General features: G+C 34.0%; 1 pseudogene; it reads right to left on the bottom strand.

Moving 5' to 3' along the window:
- Nucleotides 1-272: 272 nt before the first annotated feature.
- On the bottom strand, nt 273-11,038 carry LOC124086396 (large ribosomal subunit protein uL6-like; annotated as a pseudogene).
- Nucleotides 11,039-20,377: the final 9,339 nt, after the last annotated feature.

Genomic DNA, 20,377 nt, shown 5'->3' on the forward strand with positions numbered 1-20,377 from the left:
GATAGGTTTCAACTTTTATACTTTATGAATTTGATGTTTAATCCTAGTATAATAAACTTTTCACACATTTCAGGGTATGGGCATGTTTCAGGATAAATAAGTGTTTATTTTAATTTTTTTTCAATGAATGTTTTTCATTATTTATTTTTTGTGGCACTGGGGATTGAACCCATGGGTACTCTACCACTATGCTACATACCCAGCCTTATAGGATATCTCTTAAGTTGCCAAAGCTGGCCCCATACTTAGGATCCTCCTGCTTTAGTCTTTTAAATTGCTGGGAATATAGGCATGTGCTACCATTTTAGGATCAATAGAGGTCTTTTGTCGGCTCAACAGAGATCTTTTGTTACATCACTAAAATACCACACATTGGTCTTATAACCTGAGATCTTGTTTCTGTAACAGGACAATTCTTAGATATTATTTATCAGCATGCTGAACTATTCCTTTTGCAGAGACATAGACATCATCCATTTTTTTCCCCCTGATATTCTTGTTTTTAACTGTTGTGACTTATTGAATCAAAGCAGTTAAATTTGAAACAAGTTCAACTCAATGTCATTTCCTTCAAGAATTGACTCATCTTTCTGGGTGTGAGTTATGAACAAGCAACATCTGACCTCCTCTGAACCCTGTTGATGTATTTTTTACCCAAGAAATTTTGCATTTTTAACAAGAGACCCATTCTTCTAAATAAAGACATTGATAAGGAAGTGAGCATGCACAGATTCTCTTGATCATGTTCTGTGCATGATTACAAACAGTGCAAACAACAACCAGTGCCTTTCTATTTCCCTGCCATTTGCCATCCTAATAATGTCTTTCTTTGCAAGGAGATTGAGTTCTACACTGATGTGATTGGAATTCCTCCATAGGGTTCCTTTGAGGCCCTTCACAATAACTAATGTATTGCTTCAGAGTGAAGTTGACATTTTCTGGAATGTCCACAGTCTGCTGAGAATGGTCTTCATTCTTGCACTAGAAGTGGCAAAGAGCATTGATTTTTATTTGGCATGTCAACTCTGTCAATCTGTTCTAGTTTTACTTGTAAAGCAGATATTTTTGTTGTTATTCATGACGGTTGTGCTTTTATTATTCAGTATCCTCTAAGGGCAGGGCAGGTAATTTATATATATTCATAACACTAAAACTTATTACAGCTATTATGTGTCATGTTCTATGCTAAAGGGCTTCCCATGGCTCAGGGAAGTTATATAACTTGATCAAACAATGAGTAAATTGTGGAGTTAAAATTCAAATATAGGTAGTTTGACTCTCAACTATTGTGCTATTTTTTTTTAAAGAGAGAGAGAGAGAGAGAGGGAGGGAGGATTTTTTTAAAAATATTTATTCTTTAGATTTCAGCAGACACAACATCTTTGTTTGTATGTGGTGCTGAGGATCGAACCCAGGCCGCACGCATGCCAGGCGAGCTTGCTACCGCTTGAGCCACATCCCCAGCCCTATTGTGCTATTTTAACCTGTGAATATCTTGTTTATTTGTTGTAGGTAGGATTCCCATTTTACAAACAAGGAACTGGAAGCTCAGAGTATGTACTTTATATATTAGCATACAATGAAGGAATGGCTTAGCTGCCATTTGAATATTTTCTACTATTTACACTGGATATTTTTCCTTTAGCTTTCTCATTGCACATCCTCCCCTTAATTAGTTTTGTGTATTCAAACGTGGCTTTTACTAGAAATTTTGAAATAGGAATTTGTCTAATGATTTTTTCACTTATTCTTTGGAGAGAAGCATATTATAAAGATATTTGGACTATAAGTCAGAAGACCTGGGTTCTTCTAATATGTTTGATTTTGGCCATATAACATTGCATAAATCACCCTTTACAGTCTTTTTTATAAAGTGAGGGGATTGGGCCTAGATGATTTAAAAAATTTCCTCAAGCTTTAAAATCTAATTTGATTTTATTTTGATTCATTGTTTATTCTTATTCTTTTTAATATGGACAATCTATCACTTGTATTTCATCCCATTAAATACTGCATATATATTTATTTTTTACATTAGTGACAAGCTCTGATTTTTATTTTTTACTTGCAATATTACATATGATGTTGAAATACAACAATGGAAAGAAATTCCATGTAAAGAAGTAATTAATTCTTTTATAAGTACACTCTTTCTTTTAAACTACTCAAGAGTCTCCTAGTTTTAACAGTCAGAATTATTTCAGAGATCTACATATTACAAAAAGAAATAAACTATTTTTAAAAGAAAATATTTTCACTAACAAAACCAGGGATAGGCAACTGCCACCTTCAAAGTACTTGTAAATTTATAACTATATAACAGTACTATTGAAAATAACAGATAACATTTACTGGAATTAATGTCATGTATTATAGTAAGCATTTTATATACATCATATCGTCTAATACCTGTGAAAATACTGTGAGGAGGGTACCATTATTATCCTCATTTTACATATTAGGAAATAGATAATTATTGAAGTTAAACAATTTCTCCCAAGGTTATGTTGTTATTCAGTGGTGAAGTTGAGATTCATACCTGCAGAATACCTTAGAGATTTTCCTTAGATTTGCAAAATGGAATAGTCGTAAGAGGTTTTCTATGAGAACACTTAGTGATATGAGTCTGATTTAAACATGAGTGTTTTGGGGAAGGAGTGGATCTGATAACTTGTGATCAATGGTAGTTTCTAGTTCTCAGATTTTATCACTGCTGGTTACATATTTTACTGATATGGTAATAGAACAAACAATAGCGGTTGTATGATTTTATAATACTGCTTATTGTCTGAAGAGTTAATATATTCATTATGTGTTTTAGAAAAACATTCTTTGGTGTTTGGAATGTGGATGGATGCATTGTGGTGTGTGTGTATGTGTACATGAACATGGATTAGTAGCTGGAGATTAGGTTGACTATTCCAGTTTTCTCAGGTTTGGGTTTCTGAGTCTGAACTTTTAGAAAAAAGTCCTAAAAACCCAGAGCAAGTATGTATGTATGAATGTATGTATACATTCATACATATATGTATACATTCATACATATATGTATGTATAGTGTATGTCTGTGTGTAAAATGATGATAGCCTTTGGGCTACAGGGAATTCAGATCTTGCCGACAGTTAAACAGTTCTGAATTCAGTGCCTAGACTGATATTTGTCTGTTTTATTAGCAGAAAGCTCAATCTCCTGTGTTTTCCCCATTTCAGATAACCTTTTCTTGTCATCTAAGAAATTAATTTCTTTGTTGGAATCATTGCAAGTAAACTTGATAGCAGGAATGCTGTTATTGAGGTAGCTTACACAGTGATTTGCTAAGTACAGCCTCTTCATAAAAGGTGAAGCAGAAGTCAATTTATCGATCACCACCAGGATTTCAGGAACCTGTTGAACTACCTGATTTTTTCCCCATCTTTTTATAAAGCCTACTATTTTATTGCTTTTTATACCTTAGCAATTGGTTGTTCCTTTGGAAGTATTTTTTTTTTTTTGTACTTTCACATCAGGTAAACTTTTATTTTTTCTTAGCATAAATTGAAACTCTCTAAAAACCATTTTTAATTAAGCCACATGAAATTACCAAAGTTTGACTTGCTTTCATCTATAAAAGTGGTAGTTTCATATGGTTTAATAGTTAACTCAACCTTTGGTTATTTGGAAATATTCGGCAATTAACAAATTTATTTGGAGTAGTGCATTGAAATCCTGGTTAATGTGAGAAAGAAACTGAGATGACTTTGAGCAGATTACTCAATGCTACCTATATGCTAAAAGTATGTTTAAAAGCCATTGATATTAGACATGCATTTGAGAATTTATTTTAATTGAAGGTTAAGACCAAATTTCCTTTCTCAGAATTTTGACCCAATTGTAAGCTATAGTGAGTTATGTAAATTTTGATGGATTAAAAAATGCTCCTTTCATGGAATTAGATTTAAAATTGTTGCTGTATTAACACAAACTGATCAAGAAAATGACTTTCTGTGCATTTTGAACATCCAGTTGAAGTTGGGGTTTGCCCGTTGGATAATTTCAGTACCTAGAAAGAATATAAGGGTACTATGAACTTTTGTAACCTTACTACTGGTCTCAGCCTCATATGCTATCATGATATAATATTCATATGCATAGAATTGCATATGTGAATATTTGGTATTAAAAACACATAATGTAATACTTGGCCCATAAACAAAAAGAGAGCCTTTCCTAGTTATTGAGGTAGCTTACACAGTGTGGGAGTTGTGGGTACAGTAGACCAAGCTAATGCTGAGAATTTCAACTTAAAGCAATGATTCTACCTTATAGAAATAAAAAGCTGTTACAGAATTTTCAGTAATTATAGCCTTAAAACTTTGTTTCTCTATTCTCTAACGGTAACCTCGGAGTTAGATATATCTTTTAACAGTGTCTTGTAAAATTGGAATTCATATCTGGGTCTCATTCTTTTTTCTATTATCTTTCTTATATGCTTTGTTAAGTGTCTTAGTGCTGGCAGCTGGAAGTTTGTATGTGTTTTGTTCTGCCTCTGTCATCAGTATCAAATATTGTGAGTATTTACTATTGAAATACTGTTCTTATATTTTCACAAACTACTTTGTGACTATTAAAGAATATTACGCATGACTTGTGGTTTGGTAGATCTTTTCAGGAATAAAACCTGATATCAGGGGCTGGGGTTGTAGCTTGGTGGTAGAGTGCATGCCTTCCGTGTGAGAGGCACTGGGTTCAATCCTCAGCACCACATAAAAATAAGTAAATAAAAAACTAAAGGTATTGTGTCCATCTACAACTAAAAATGTTTAAAAAAACCCTGATATCAGAGCTATTTAAAAATACTCTTCTAAGACATTAAAATATAAATAGTTCTCATTGTAAAAAACTATTGAGATAATATACCCACATATAATGAACCATGTTCTGTTGCTCTAAGATGCTAACGTGAGTCTGTCCTTAACAGGTAGCTTGGAAAACTGAAAACTAAGTCTGACGTTGTGATCAAATAGGAATTTGATATTGTTGCTTTTCTCAGCAATTAAATTCATGGGGCAATTGACTAGAGGACATGATGTTTCCTTGATCACAAAACTTCTTTGATCAAAAAGATTCATATATTGTGAGTATACAGCTTAATGAATTTTTATAACCTAGAGATACCTGAGTAGCTAGCATCTTGATTAAGAAACAAAGCATATCTCATAACTTGGAATCCCACGTAGTGTTTATATCTAAACTGAACATCAGTCTCTACCCAGCTAAATTTTAGTTGAGTATTATATAATTGTTTAGATTTAAATACTGTGGGAAGAATAACACTACTCAATATTACCTAGGTAGTTATATTACTTTTTACCTTTTGCATGCTAGCTATAGCATACTAATATTCTATTTAATTCTACAGAATTCTATAAATGTCTATAGAATTTCCTTAGTTGTCTTCGTGATTGTTGAATAAGGACTTAAACTATTTCTAAGTGTAATCTTGATTTTTCTGAGTAACTGCCTTGCTTGGATGGTGACTGACATTTAAAGCTGATTTGATTGGCCCCTTAAGTTTGAGCTGCTGGGATTGCAAAACTCAATCATATGCAGAGAATTTGCCATTCAGACTGACAGTTCTGTCAGGCAATCGGATTATCATACATGCTTCAAGTACATTATTATCTCTACATGATTGTTTTGTTTTCTTTCTTCTTGAAAACTAGTTGGAAGCTCTGGTCTCTGAAGGTAAAAAGCTAGAACATCAATCTGCCACCTCCAGTTGGCTTTAGTTTCCCTGTTGAGTTTCCATCCATGTGCGCTGAGCTGTTCCAGTCACAGCCCCAAATTCAGTGTTTTTCACTAATGTTTGTTGGAGAAAAAGGTCTATCTTCTTTGGAGAGATTGAAATGAGTAATAGTCTTTCGACACTATTGGCAAGTGGCTTTCACGGTCCATGGCAGAGCTAATGAGCTACAGCTGCCTGCTTGGAAAATTCAGCTTTCAGTTGTCTGAAAGGATCCTCAGAATGTGGACTTGAGTTTCTATGTGTATTAAAACAACAACAATGACAACAACACAATCTTGACAAACTTACAAATGTGTTATAAATTTCAGTGCAAGCTATTTTGTAACCTCTGCAACATTTTCCAGTTTCAACTGCAATAATTAAATTTTTTCCAGGTTTTGATAGAATCCTAGAAAAATGAATGAGAAAATTATTTGACAAAGGCAGTTTTGCATCAGGAACTGAATTTGTGGTGTTTATACTATATGGTCAATTGTGCATTTGTATTTAAGAGCAAGAAAATTACATAAAACTGTACTTTACAGTGTGGATTATGTATATTTATCTTCTGTTCTTGGACCATCATGTTCTTTCAGCATATATAACTAGGCATTCCATATGAATAGAATGCATTGTACTGCATGAAAACATATAACAGTATGGTATACTTGTGATTCAGTGGAGAATCCAGTATGTAAGCACAATCATACTCAAGGATTAGGCTTATAATATCAGGTATTTCTGTTTCTCTTTCCTGAGAATAGGAAGTGATCTTTTACAACTTTTATGTAGAAAAGTAACCAGACCATTTTGTCTAAGCTCATAGGAGACAAGTGTTCCACCTCAAGGTTGAAGGAACTTTTTTATCGGCGTAGATAATGTTATTTTATTAATTTAACTAATGTGTCAGTTTCAGGAAAGTATTCTATTGAAATGGCTTGATTGTTATTCAGGGGGGACATTTTTATGGGCTATATAGGTGATTATTTTCCTATCAACTGTAAGAAAGCCTCAAGCAAAACATTGCCTGATTTTCTAATTTGTAAGCAAAACTGCCTTGTAACCTCTGACAGTGTACTCTGTTATAGTGTTTTTGAAGAGAGGGCTATTATTGCTCTTGAGAAAGAGGATGCAGGTAAAAAGAACTGTGGAGAAAAGTCATTCAATAGCATTCTACAGATGCGGAGTCACTGCTGGGGCACTATAATAGATATAACTATAAAATGAGCAAATGAAGGTTGTCTGCAAAGTGTGAACTTTCTACATTTGCAAGTAGAGACAAGTTCTTTGATTTTAATATGCAAATCTTGGTACAAGAACACATGAATTTGATATACCTCTTGAGGTGGTTGGAATGATTTAAGGCATATAGAGAATACATGCACAGTGCAGAACAAGGGTAATAAAACAGGAGCTCCTAAAACAGAATGAGAACATTTCCCTTATCTGTATTTACTTTCTAGTAAGGAGTGTTTGATATTAGCATCAGAATTATATTCTATATTCATAATTTATGGAGTAAGTTTTTTGAATTTTATATAGTATATATTAGTAGAGTAGTAAACGTAGTAAACTGCAAAACAAAATTTAAAGGCATAGAAAATTATGACATTTCCAAGAACAGAATATATAAAAATCTAAAGTAGATAGAACAAAAAAGAGGGAAATAGTAGGCATTAAGGAAGGGATCTTCACTAAGATCATATTGCATAAGATCTCTTATTTTTATTCTTCATTTAATATGTATATTTAACCAGATCCTCCTCTCACTGAATTCTCCTTGTGACCCATTTTTATACAGCTTTGTTGAGATATAATGTACACACCATGAAATTTACTCATTTAAAATGTATAATGCAATGATTTTTGTCTATTCAGAGTTATGTATCTATGTATGTAACTATCATAATCAACACTTTTATTATACCAAAAAGAAACCTCATATTCATGAGCAGTCACTGTATATTCTCCCCCAAATACCCCACGACTAGCCAACCACTGATCTTTGTGATCCAAGTTTTAAAAGTTTTTGATTTGAAATTCCCTGCTGCCTTCCAAGGACATTCTACTTCAAACCATTTGCTTGATTATACAGGCACAATCAGAAAGCTGTAACTATTCTCTTTGTTGATACAAGTCTCATAAATCAAAGGGAGTGACATATAACTGTATTCTTAGATATATCTAATTATATATAACTTCTTAAACATGATTTTCAAAAGGTTGTTTTTATCATAGATATAGAACCATTAACTATACCCCCTCCCTCACCCTTGACTCTGATCCTTAACTTAAAGATTCAGAATATTGATCTTGTCTGAGTCTTGGAGTTTTTAGACTAAGAGATTCTGACTCATTCTGACAGCATTCACAAGGCAGTAATGTATAACTCAGAAAACAAATCATTCAACATAATGTAAAACGCATCTGCTCATGAGAGTAGACATTGCATCCTCTAAACAGCACATTCTCTTCCTATAAGTAAGGGCAAGCTAAAATGTTATCAGTGAATTATCTTATACATGTGTAACCAATTATAATGGTTCAAACGCTGAATAGCTCCTTTGTTTCTTAGTGAAAGGCAGAATAATGCCCGCCCCCCATGTGTGTGTTCTGATCTTCAGAATGTGTTACCTTACATAAGAAAAAGAACTTTGTAGATTCGATAAAGTTAGGGAGTTTGAGATGGTGAGCTATGATGGATTACTTGAGTGCGCCCAATCTTATCATGCGGGTCCTCAGAACTGAGAACCCTTTTGCGGTGAGAAGAGATAAAACTATGGAGGAACCAGAGAGACAGAGCAGCATGAAGAGGAATTGACTAACCATTTCTGGCTTTGTAGATGTAGGAAGGAGCCATGAGCCAAGGAATTCTGGTAGCCTCTAGAAGCTGGAAAAGGGAAAGAAGTAGAGTGTACTCTACAACCTTCAGAAAGGAATGACTGCTCGGTTAATATGTTGATCTCAATCCAGTGAGATTCATTTTAGTCTTCTAACTTATAAAACTGTAAGAGAATAGATTTGCATTGTTTTAAGTCAACAAGTTTGTGGTAATTTGTATGTCAGCAGAATACTAATATATAGACCTCAAAATTTCTTCCTGAATGGACCCAGTTAGTGAGCCTTGGGCAAGCACTCTCTCTTAGAACAGTGCATGAATGTGTCTTACCTATGTTTGTCTTAGAGCATTTTCTTAAGAACAAGGACTTTAGAGCTAGGTTTTAATTCTAGCTTTGCTATTTCACTGGCTTTGTATATCTTAGGTAGATTACTTAATATTCTGAGCCTTGTTTTATCATGAAAAAATGTGGTACTGACAATACTTACCCTTTCAGGGTTGTTTTGAGGATACCATGAGATAATATATCAACTGATGGCACAGTTTGATATGTAGTAAGCACCTAATAAATGATAGCTGCTATAATTATCTTTTAAAAGCTAAAAATGGAGTTTACCAATAGCATGCATTCTAACCCTGGCTCATATATAAACATGTTAAAAACTATTTATTGTCTTTAGCATTCTGTTCCATGGAATTTTCTTCATAACCCATTGGCTACTGATATTGGGTCTTTTCACCAAAAGGCTTATTTTTTAAAGCTTTAATGGTTAGGTTGGAACTACCTTTGGTTTATGGTGCAATATACAATGCCTTTTGATATTTCCTTTCTTTAAGTCTGTGTAAAACAGATCGTATTAAGGAAAACCTGGAATTCTGTCTCTATAATTTAAAAAATTTATAATCACTCGAAATTGTTTCTTCAGTTTTAAAATCCCCAATGCCTGGAGAATGGCAGACACATAATAGACAGCTATAAATATTTGACTGAACTAAACTGAGTTCTAAGCAGTTATTCTTTCACAACCTATTTTGCCTGTTGTTACTACTCTAATTTTGGGCTTTAGTTTTGTGCCTAACTTATTATAGCACTTTCTTTTTTTAAAATTTGTTTTAATTAGTTATACATGACAGTAGAATGCATTTATGCACTTTGATATATCATACATAGATGAGATATAATTTCTCATTTTTCTGAGTGTACATGTTATAGAGTCATATTGGTCATGCAGTCCCATATATACATAAAGTAATAATGTCTATTTCATTCTATCTTTCCTATCCCCACATCTACTCCCCTTACCTCTCTTAACTTCCTTCTACCGAATCTAAGGTAACGCTATTATTCTCTAGTGCCCCCCACACCCCGCTTTATTGTGAATTAGCATCCGCATATTAGAGAAAACATTTGGCCTTTGGTTTTTTGGGATTGGCTTATTTCGCTTAGCATGACATTCTCCAACTCCATTCATTTACTGGGGAAATATCATCATTTTACTCTTCTTTAAAGCTGAGTAATATTCCATTGAATATATACACCACATTTTCTTTATCCATTCATCTATTGAAGGACACCTAGGTTGGTTCCATAGTTTAGCTACTGTGAATTGAGTTGCTGTAAACATTGACATGGCTGCATTACTGAAATATGCTGATTTTAAGTCCTTTGGGTATAAACCAAGGAGTGGGATAGCTGGGTCAAATGGAGCTTCCATTCCAAGTTTTCTGAGGAATCTCCATACTGCTGTCCATAGTAGTTGCACCAGTTTGCAGTTCTACCAGCAATGTATGAGTGTACCTTTTCCCTCACATCCTTGCCAACATTTATTGTTGCCTTACAGCACTTTCTTAACTACTCTTTTGCCACTTGTCTTTCCTCTCTTTGATCTTCCACAATGCCACCAGACTAGGCAAAGACATTGTACATCATTTTCTCTCCCACTTAGTTTTCTTTTCTCATTGCATAATAGCCATATTATTTAACCCATTGTTTTACAACTTTTTATGGCATTTTATGTTTAGAAAATTATATTTGTATGGCACACAGAGGGAATAGGCCAGCCATCTATAGCTAGAGGATTTATACCCCAAGGGCTGAGAGGCTCACAATTCTTAGTACATTGGTCACTTAATTTAGGCACACCGATATGCCTTGGCATACCCATTGGAAAGCTCTTCTTAATGTAGAATTTGAAAATGTTTTTAATTAGAATTTATCCTGTCTTTTAGATCTTAATGAGTACATATTGTGTGCTTTCTAAACTCCAAGGAAGGAAATTCTCTTAGAGGAACTATTCTCTTACAAGAACCTGTCTCCAGGCAGACAGATCTGGGTACTGGCTTTCACATGGGCTATTTGTAATCCTTTCATACTTCTTCTTATTTCTATTGTTTTGAATAACATTTGTTTTCTCATCATCTGTCTGAATCTTCATGCTGTCTTCTCCATGATGCTTTCCCTAATACAGTTAAAATATGGCATTTTTATGAATTGTGTTTCAATTTCATGACAACATAAGCTTATTCTATTTATTCCCCTCTGAAAGCCTGAATTTCTTTTTTAATTGGCATATACAAACATAAAAATTATACAGATTGGATTCTTTATATTCTAATTCAGTTAGTTTTATATTGTCAAGTTTTTCTTTATACATCTTTCTATTATTCCTATCATATTTTTAACTATTGACCAAAATATTTACCCTGTTTCATCTTCCTACAAATTTATACATACAAATTCAGAGAAATATCTAATGCTATACAACAATTATAGACTAATATTCATCGGGCAGATACATTATCAAGTCATAAGCAAATGTTTTCTAAGGGCTCATACTTAGTTCACATTCATTATAATAGCTTTACATATATTTGATCTTCATAACAGCTCTGTAATGATAGTGTTTTATCTGCATTTTACAAATGAAGAAACTGTGGCATACTAAAGTAACTTGCTAAAAGTTGTGTAGTGATTAAGAGTGGCCTGATTGAAATATTATCAGTTAACGCAGGTGGTTTTGACATGTGAGCTCAGCATGCTGACAGCCATTCTGTTACACTGTGCTGTGAAAAACCCAGTTATGTATGGATGAACAATCCAGTAAATGCTAATATTCCTTCTGAAGTGAGATAGACTATTATATAGGATTGAAAGAAGTTTTGGTTCTAAGGAATGTAGGATGTAGTCGAAGGTATGATAATATACAATCGACAAGTGACCAGTATCTTAAAAATCAAAAGTTAGTAAGAAGCCAGGCATGGTTGTGCATGCATGTAATTTCAGCTACTTGGGAGACTGAAGCAGGAGGATTGTGAGTTCAGGGATAGCCAGCTAGTATACCAGGAACTCTGTTCCATAAATAAATACAAAAAGAATACTATTTGTGTAGTGTGTGTTATGTGAGCTAAACAAATGAACCTGATTCTTTACATATGTTATCTCATTGAAGCCTTACAATAAGGCTCTTGAGTAATTAGCATTATCCCTATTTTATAGATAAGAGAAAGTAATCACAAATATATTAAGTGACTTGCCCAAGACTTACTAAGCTAGGAAATTGGCAGGGCCAAAGCTAAAGCCGGGTCATTTTTGCCTTGTCTTGTTTTCATTGTTCTGTAGGGCCTCTCTGATAATTGAGTGCCCTGGCAGAAAGGCAGGGGGGATAGGCAGCAAGCTATGTATTGCAAAAATGTAGTTAGATTTGTGCATAATTTTAGCTGATAGCATTGTGGTAATGCTGATTTGCCCTTCAAATAAGAGTCTGAGAAAAGAGAATAGCCAATATTCTGGAATAAACCCAGTAAAAGCAGTATTCACTGTTGCTAAATCATTATTGTGACATGGGTCTTTTTCTCCTTTTGTAGTTCAATGTGTCTATGGTTAATAGGTATCTATTTACATCCAGAGATGTTTTATGATGCTAGGAGTAGGGTCTGGTCTGGACTCTGAAGGTAAACAGTGTAATGGAAACAGTGTTTTTAGTTCTTAGTCTGAACGTTGACATTTGACACCACCAGGTTTTTCCTTTATAGAATCACACTTTGGCTTTGCTTTGTCTCTCTCTCTTTTTCCTTTTGACACTGACAGAGATTTGTTCTTAGAGAACTCACTCTGAAGATGACAACTCTTCCTTGTATCTCAATGGCTTAGGCTCCACACACGGTTTCTTCTCTGTCTTTAATTAAACTTGTTTTTTTCAGCGTTGTAGCTGGGAGCACTGTGTTGACACAACTCACTCTTGTACAGAACAGATTAAAATGTTAGTGTTCTAATGTTCTCATCTGTGGGAAAAAGAAAATATTTGGGGTATTTTATTTATAACTTTTAAAAGATTCCTCTGTGGAGAAAGATCACATGTAAAATGGCAAACCATTTGACAGTTAAAGGGACAGAACTCTATTTAATAGTAGTCTAATGAAAAAAGGAGAGAAAGTATGAAAGCTTACCAAAACAGTTTTTCTAGGAATTTAGAACATACCTTTCTAGTCCTTCTTAATTTACTTCATTGTATTTTTTCAAATTTGGTAGTGTTCTGTTTAATCCTCCCAGATGCTGTGTTTACAGAGTATTGACATTTTCCACAAAAGGCAGTTGGTCATTTTAGTAAACACATACATAATGTGAATGAGAACTACTAGAGAAGGGAAATAGTGCATTGAATCTTTAGCCTTCAAATTCCAGCTATTTATTAAATAGGCCAACAATTTCAGTATACCATAGTTTGACCCTTTTCCAGTTATCAGGTATTCACAGGGTGTAAGCCACATGAGTTAGCCCTGGCTGCATGCAAATTTTAGAAGTCGTAGTAAAGAGATGTGCTTATTACAAATTGCTAAGTTACAGACTTAATAGGAACTAAGATTTATGAGTCACTTACAATGTCACTGGAATATTTTTATAATTAAATATATTGACTATCTAATTCTTATAACTCTATGAGTAGATAATAGCTCTGTTTTCTCTGTGGGGAAACTGAGGCCTAAACATGTGAAGTAACTTGACCAAGACATCATTGAAAGTGGAGAATCAGGATTTGAATCCAGGGTGGTTTGGTTCTGTAGCTTTATTCTATTAGAGTTTCTGAGGGTTTATTCACATATGATATTGTACATTTGGGAGACCTTACTCTGATATTGTTAATCAAATATGTAATATTTTGTAGATGAAGAAGATAGATATTGAAATGAAAAGGAAAATCCTTCCTTATGTTCAGATGGTAGGTGTAGCTAGGCACACTTCCTAATCCATTTTGGATATATCTGAATTGACAAAAGAATTATTAATTGTACTGCTTTGCCCATATAAAAAGCAAAAGTTAGCTTTCTAGAAAGTCATACATTAGCATGCTTAGTGCTCACTTCATATTCCTGGTTTTGGAAGTTAGTGGCCTTTAGTAGAGCATCTGCCTTTCAGACCTTATTTAGAGATTTGCCTGGTTTGAGGTGTCCCTTGGGTTAACAGCTGTGGAATCTACATTTCTTTGGTATTGCTTCCTTCTATGTATATTACAGATGTTCCTTAATGCCCTTTTGGACTGCTTTTGGAAAAGAAGGAAAGAGAAAAAAAGCTTTTTTTTTTTTTTTCTTTTTAAATGGATCTATCCTAGGAGGAAATATATTTACTGAATTTTTCCCCTTTATGTTTCCCTTCAATCTTGGAAACTACTCCCTGCAGCCCTGCTGCTATGGGATCAATTTGTTGGCAAGGGTTATTCAAACATGAGCAGAATTTGTGTCCTCTTTAGATTAAAGTGCTAAAGCCAAAAATAACAATTTTCATGTGGGAACTGGTGCTTGATATCCAAGTCTACTTGGTGGTCTATAAGTTACTCTAGATTAAAAATATGCATTTGAGGGAAGATGGGATTTTCCCAAGTTTTGTTTTTTTGTTTCCATTTTCAATCTTTTTTCACCTGTTATTTTAAAATAGAAGTTGTCCAGAGATATTTTTTGCCTTTTGATTTGGGAGTGGGAGATTGAATACTTGGAATGAGACAAAGGATTCTTTTTTAGATGAATATATTAAGGCATAACTTAACAAACAATTTAGTAAACAAATTTGAAGTACATAGCTTAATGAATTTTTTAATTAAAACAACTTTGGAGGTGCTAGGGATCAAACTCAGGACCTCACAGGTGATAAAGCTTGATGTTTTGAACATATGTATCCTCAGTTCTTTTTTCTGCACTTCCATTTTATTTAACTTCTACTTTTTTAACCCCTATTTTATTTAACTTCTACTTTTTTTTAACCCCTTATGGCTAGAAAGAAAGATCACATACTCTTGAAGACTGCTACTTAGTTTGAATTTTTGAACTTTAGTCTGAATGACACCGTTAGTATTTTATGCCAGTTTTCTCTGTGTTCCTCAGTCAGATTCTTCCATTCTCTTGATAGTTACGTTAAGCCTTTTTCACCATCTTCGGGGCTGCTTTCTTACTGTTTCCATATTAGCTTTAAGGAGGTGACTTACAGCCTTCTGCTTCACCAAGAGAGCAGAGGCAATCAGGAGGGATCTCTGTTTCCTCCTCCTACCCCTCTCATCACTCCCAGCACTTAGGAAGAGTTTTCATATATATTCATTTTCTCTCACTGTCTAAAGCTGTGCTTTCATCCGCTTCCCTCTCCTTAGTGAATGACATTATCATTTTATTTCTTTTGTCCTTTAGCCTCCGAATTGTCTTTTTCTTCTCAATATTCATGCATGATTGAGACTTCTTAACTTAAAAAATGAAACAATACAAGGTTTACCCTTTATTCTGTGCCACCCTCTACCTGTTCCTCTCACCTCAAAGGCATGCTTCTCTATACTCTTTTTTTTTTTTCAGTTGTACACAATACCTTTATTTTGTTTATTTATTTTTATGTGGTGCTGAGGATTGAACCCAGGGCCTCGCATGTGCTAGGCCAGCGCTCTACCACTGAGCCACAACCCCACCCCTGCTTCTCACTCTTGTTGCTGTTTCTCGCTTCCTCATCTCTCATTTGCTCCTCCTCAATTGTGGGTTGGATTTTCCCTCTGCCACTGAAATTTTTGTCCAAATACCTAGTGATTTTTGTTAAATCCAGTAAATACTTTTTTTTTTTTGTCCTTTTTGAAATTCCCTCCTGGATGTCATTTCTGTGATTTTCTCTTCTTCCTTTGTAATCCCTCCTCAGACTCTGTGAGTTTCAACGACCTGCCCATCCTGTGTATATGGGAGTTATGTGGGAGCATTCCAAGATGCTGTCTTTGTCTGGTTTTCCAACTCCTCCTCCTCCTCCCCCCCTCTTCCTCCCCCTTCCTCCCCCACCTCCTCCCCCCTCCTCCCCCTCCTCCTTCCCCTCCTCCTTCCCCCCTCTCCTCCTTTTTTGAACAATTTGGTCCTCTACACAAGATTCTAGTTTCTGCCTGTTCCTCCTCCTGATGCTTACTATTGTATTCCAAACCTTTCTCGTGATCCCAGACTTCATAAAACTGACTTTCTGACACTTGTGTTTAGATGTGTCATAGGAATGTATATTAAAAAAAACCTGACATCATTATCTTTCCTCAGCAGGTCCCTTCTCCAGACTAAACCTGCTTTTCAGTCATCCTTGGGTTACCACAGGGATCCCCTAATGGCCTTTCTTTCACCATTTGCATGATTTCTCCCTAAATCTATTATCTGCATTGATGTGCCAGCAGTGTTTTATTTACAGTGTGATCATGTCCTTCACAGGTTTAGATCTTTCAGTACTCCCCAGTGCTTTAGAAATGTAAATCCTTAGCATGGTTCCTGGTCCCTTGGTGTGCTGGCCCTACCTCTTGCCTCACCTCCTTGTTATCAATGTTGTTATTTTAATGACTTTATTGAGACATAATTCATATGACATATAATTCATCCCTTTAAAGTGTATGATTCCATTTTTTTAGTATATTCACAGAATTGTCTAACTATCATTAGAGTCCATTTTAGAACACTTCTTCAGCCCAGAAAGAAGCCCCATACCCACTAGGCATCACTGCCTACCTTGCCTCACCTTACCTGGAGATAGCTATCATCTGCTTTTGTGATTCTCTAATATTCATTTATTCTGGGCACTTACATATAAGTAGAATCATACAATGTGTGTTGTTTTGTGACTGGTTTCTTTCATTTAGTATCTTTCTTTTCAGGACTCATCCATATTGTAGCTTGTATCAGTATTTCTTTTATATGACTATATAATTCATTATATGAACATAACACATTTTATTATTCATCATTTATTGGACATTTGGGTAGTTTATGCTTTTTGGGCTATTATGAATAATATGGCTATGAAAATTCATGTAATGGTTTATGTGTGGATATACATTTTTGTTTCTCTTCAGTATATACCCAGGAGTGGAATTTCTGAGCCATATGCTTACTGTGTTTACTTTTAAGGAACTGCTGGGCTTTTATTTTTTATTTTTATTTTAAACAAAGCAGCTGTACCATTTAAAATTCATACCAACAATATATGAGGGTTCCAGTTACCCTATGGCCTGGACAATACTCATTGTCTGGATTTGTTTTTTGTTTTTTGTGTTTCAGTATACTGGCCATACTAAAGGATGTGCAGTAGCATACTGTGGTGGTTTTGATTTGCTTTTCACATATGGCTCAGCATGTTGAGCATATTCTTATGTGTTTGTTGGCATTTTTATTATCTGATAGAAAAAGTTGTTTAGGTTACATTAATCATCTTTATTATTGAGTTGTACTAGTTCTTTATGTAATTTGCAAATATTTTCTACACTTCTTTGGAGTTGTCTTTTTTCTTTCTTGATAATGTGTTTTAAAGCATAACATTTAAAAAATTTGATGAATCCTAAATATCTATATATATTTTTGTCCCATGTACTTTTGGTGTCATAGTTAAGAAACCATTGCAAAAATCTAAAGTTATAAATTTACCCTTACGTTTTTTTGTTTGTTTTTCAGTTTTTTTAATTGATTCTTTTTAGTTATACATGACAGTAAAATCCATTTTGATATAATCATACAAGCATGGAATATATCTTATTCTAGTTAGGATTCCATTCTTGTGGATGTACTATGCTTTTTTTCACATGTTCATTGGAAAATAATGTCACACTCATTTCACTGTCTTTCCTTTTCCTATCCGCCCTCCATTCCCCATTATCTAATCTACTAAAGTCCTTCTCTTCCCTTCCCTTCCTCCCCCACTATTGTGGGTTAGTTTCCACGTATTCGAGAAAACATTCAACCTTTGGCTTTTTTACCCTTAAATTTTCTTTTAAGAGTCTTATATCTTATATCTAGGTCTGTGATCTATTCAGAGTTAACTTTTGGGTATGGTATGAGAAAAGGATCCAACTTCATTTTTCTGCAGGTATTCCAGTGTTGTTTTTTGAAAAAACTATTTTCCCCTCATTTAATCAACTTGGCACTTTTGAATTTTGATTTTGAATGTGAATTTTTATTTATGGACCATAAGTTTTATTCTATTGATCTGTGTGACTGTGTATACACCAAGACTATATTATCCTTATTACTATAGTCTTGTAGTATGTTTTGAAATTGGGAGATGTGACTACCCCCAATTTTGTTCTTTATCAAGCTATTTTTGTCTGTTCTAGGTTTTGTATTCCCATACAAATTTTAGGACAGCCTTGCCAATTTCTGAAAAATAATAAAAAAGATGGTGGTAGGGAGCTGGTATTTTGATATAAGATCAAATTTGAAAAGTATTATCATACAATATTAAGCTATCCAATCCATAAATATGGGATGTCTTTCCATTCATTTAGGTCTTCTTTAATGTTTTGTATAGTGCATTGTAGTTTTTATTCTGTAAGTTTTAAGTTATTTTATTAAATTTACTCTGAAGTATTTTACTCTGATGCTATTGTAAATGCAATCTTTTTATTTATTTAATCTTTGGACTATTCATTTCAAGCTTAGAGAAGTACAGTTAATTTTTGTGTACTAATCATGTATGCTACAACTTTGTTAAACTAGTATATTAGATACAATGGATTTTAGTGTATTTCCTTAGGATTTTTGATATATGAGATCATGTCATCTGCAAGTAAGAATAATTTTACTTTTCTTTGCATCCAATCTAGATGGCTTTTATTTCATTTTCTTGTTTAATTACCCAAACTAGAGCTTCTAGTACAGTGTTGAATGCAAGTGGTAAAAGTGGACCTTGTCTTTCTTTCCTTTTCTTAGGGGGATGCCTTCTATCTTTTACCATTAAGTATGATGTTTGCTGTGTGTTTCTCAGAGGCCTCTTTTCAGGTTAAGTTCACTTTTATTCCTAGTTAGTTGAGGTTTTTTTTTTTTTTCTTTTAACCATGAAAGGGCATTTGATTTAAAAAAAAAAAATCTAGCTGTAAATGGACACAATATCTTTGCTTTATTTATTTATTTATTTATTTATTTATTTTTATGTTGTGCTGAGAATGGAACTCACTGCTAGGCAAGCACTCTACCCTTGAACCATAACTCTAGCCCAAGGGCATTGGATTTTCTTCTTCTTTTTTTTAATAAATATTTTTTTTAGTTGTTGATAGACCTTTGTTTTTTAAAATTTATTTATAAGTGGTGTTGAGAATCAAACACAGTGCCTCACACATGCCAGGCAAGTGCACTACCACTGAGCCACAGCCACAGCCCCAATGTTTCTTCTTTTTAAACAAATGTTTGTTATGTAGACAGTTGTGTGGGTTTTGTAGTTTATTCTATTGATATGATTTATTTCATGAATTGATTTTTAAAAGTTGAGTTGTTCCTGCATTCCTAGGATATATCTCACTTGATCATCATGAATAAGCCTTTTTATGTGTTGTTAGTTTTTATTTGATCCAGTTTTAATAAGTAGTTTGTGTTGTCTTACTATTTTCATCCCATTTTGTCAAGGATTTTTGCGTGTATATTAATAAGAAGTATTGGTCTGTGATTGTTTTTGTTGTTATTTGTTTTTGTGATGTCCCTGCCTGATTTTATCAGAGAGAGTGTGTGTGTGCTTTTTTTCTTTTTCTTTTTTTTTTGGTACTAAAGATTGAACTCGGGGGCATTTTACCAATATTGGCCTGTTAGGATGAATTGGAAAATATTCCTTGCTCAAATTTTCTATTTCTTCTCAAACCAGTTTCATGAAGAAGTAAGTTGTTTTGTTTATTTAGTGTGTATGTGTGTGTGTGTGTGTGTGTATTTGTTTTTTTTTTTTTTTTTATGGTTCTGGGGATCCAACCCAGTGCCTCACTAGTGCTAGGCAGGCACTCTACCACTGAGCCATAACCCCAGCCCAAGAAGTAGGTTGTGACCTTCTTGGAATTTTTTCATTTTATCCAGGTTATCTAGTTTTGTTGGCATGCAGTTGTTCTTAGTATTTTCTTCTAACCCTTCTTATTTTTGTATGGTGAATAGTGATACTTTCTCTTTCATTCCTCATTTTAGTAATGTGCGTCTTCTTTTTTTCCCCTGGTCAGTCTAGCTGCAGGTTTGACAATTTTATTATTCTTTTCAAAGAAACAAGTTTTGGTTCTTTTCTCTGATTCTTCCTCTATTTCTGTTAATCTCACTAATTTCCATTCAAATATATATATTTTTTTCCTGCTTGCTTTGGTTTAGTTTCTTCTTTTTTCTGGTGAAGTAATGTGGAAGTTTGGTTTATTGATTTGAGATCTTATTTAATAAGGGCATTATAGCTATAAATTTTTGTGTAAGCACTACTTTAGCTGCATCACATAAGTTTTGCTGTTTTCATTTTCATTCATCTAAAAGGTTTTTCTAATTTCCTTTATTTTGTCTTGATT

Source organism: Marmota monax, unplaced genomic scaffold, assembly GCF_021218885.2.
Source record: "Marmota monax isolate L192 unplaced genomic scaffold, Marmota_monax_Labrador192_F-V1.1 WCK01_AAM20220418_F8-fsc00024, whole genome shotgun sequence".
NCBI lineage: Eukaryota > Metazoa > Chordata > Mammalia > Rodentia > Sciuridae > Marmota > Marmota monax.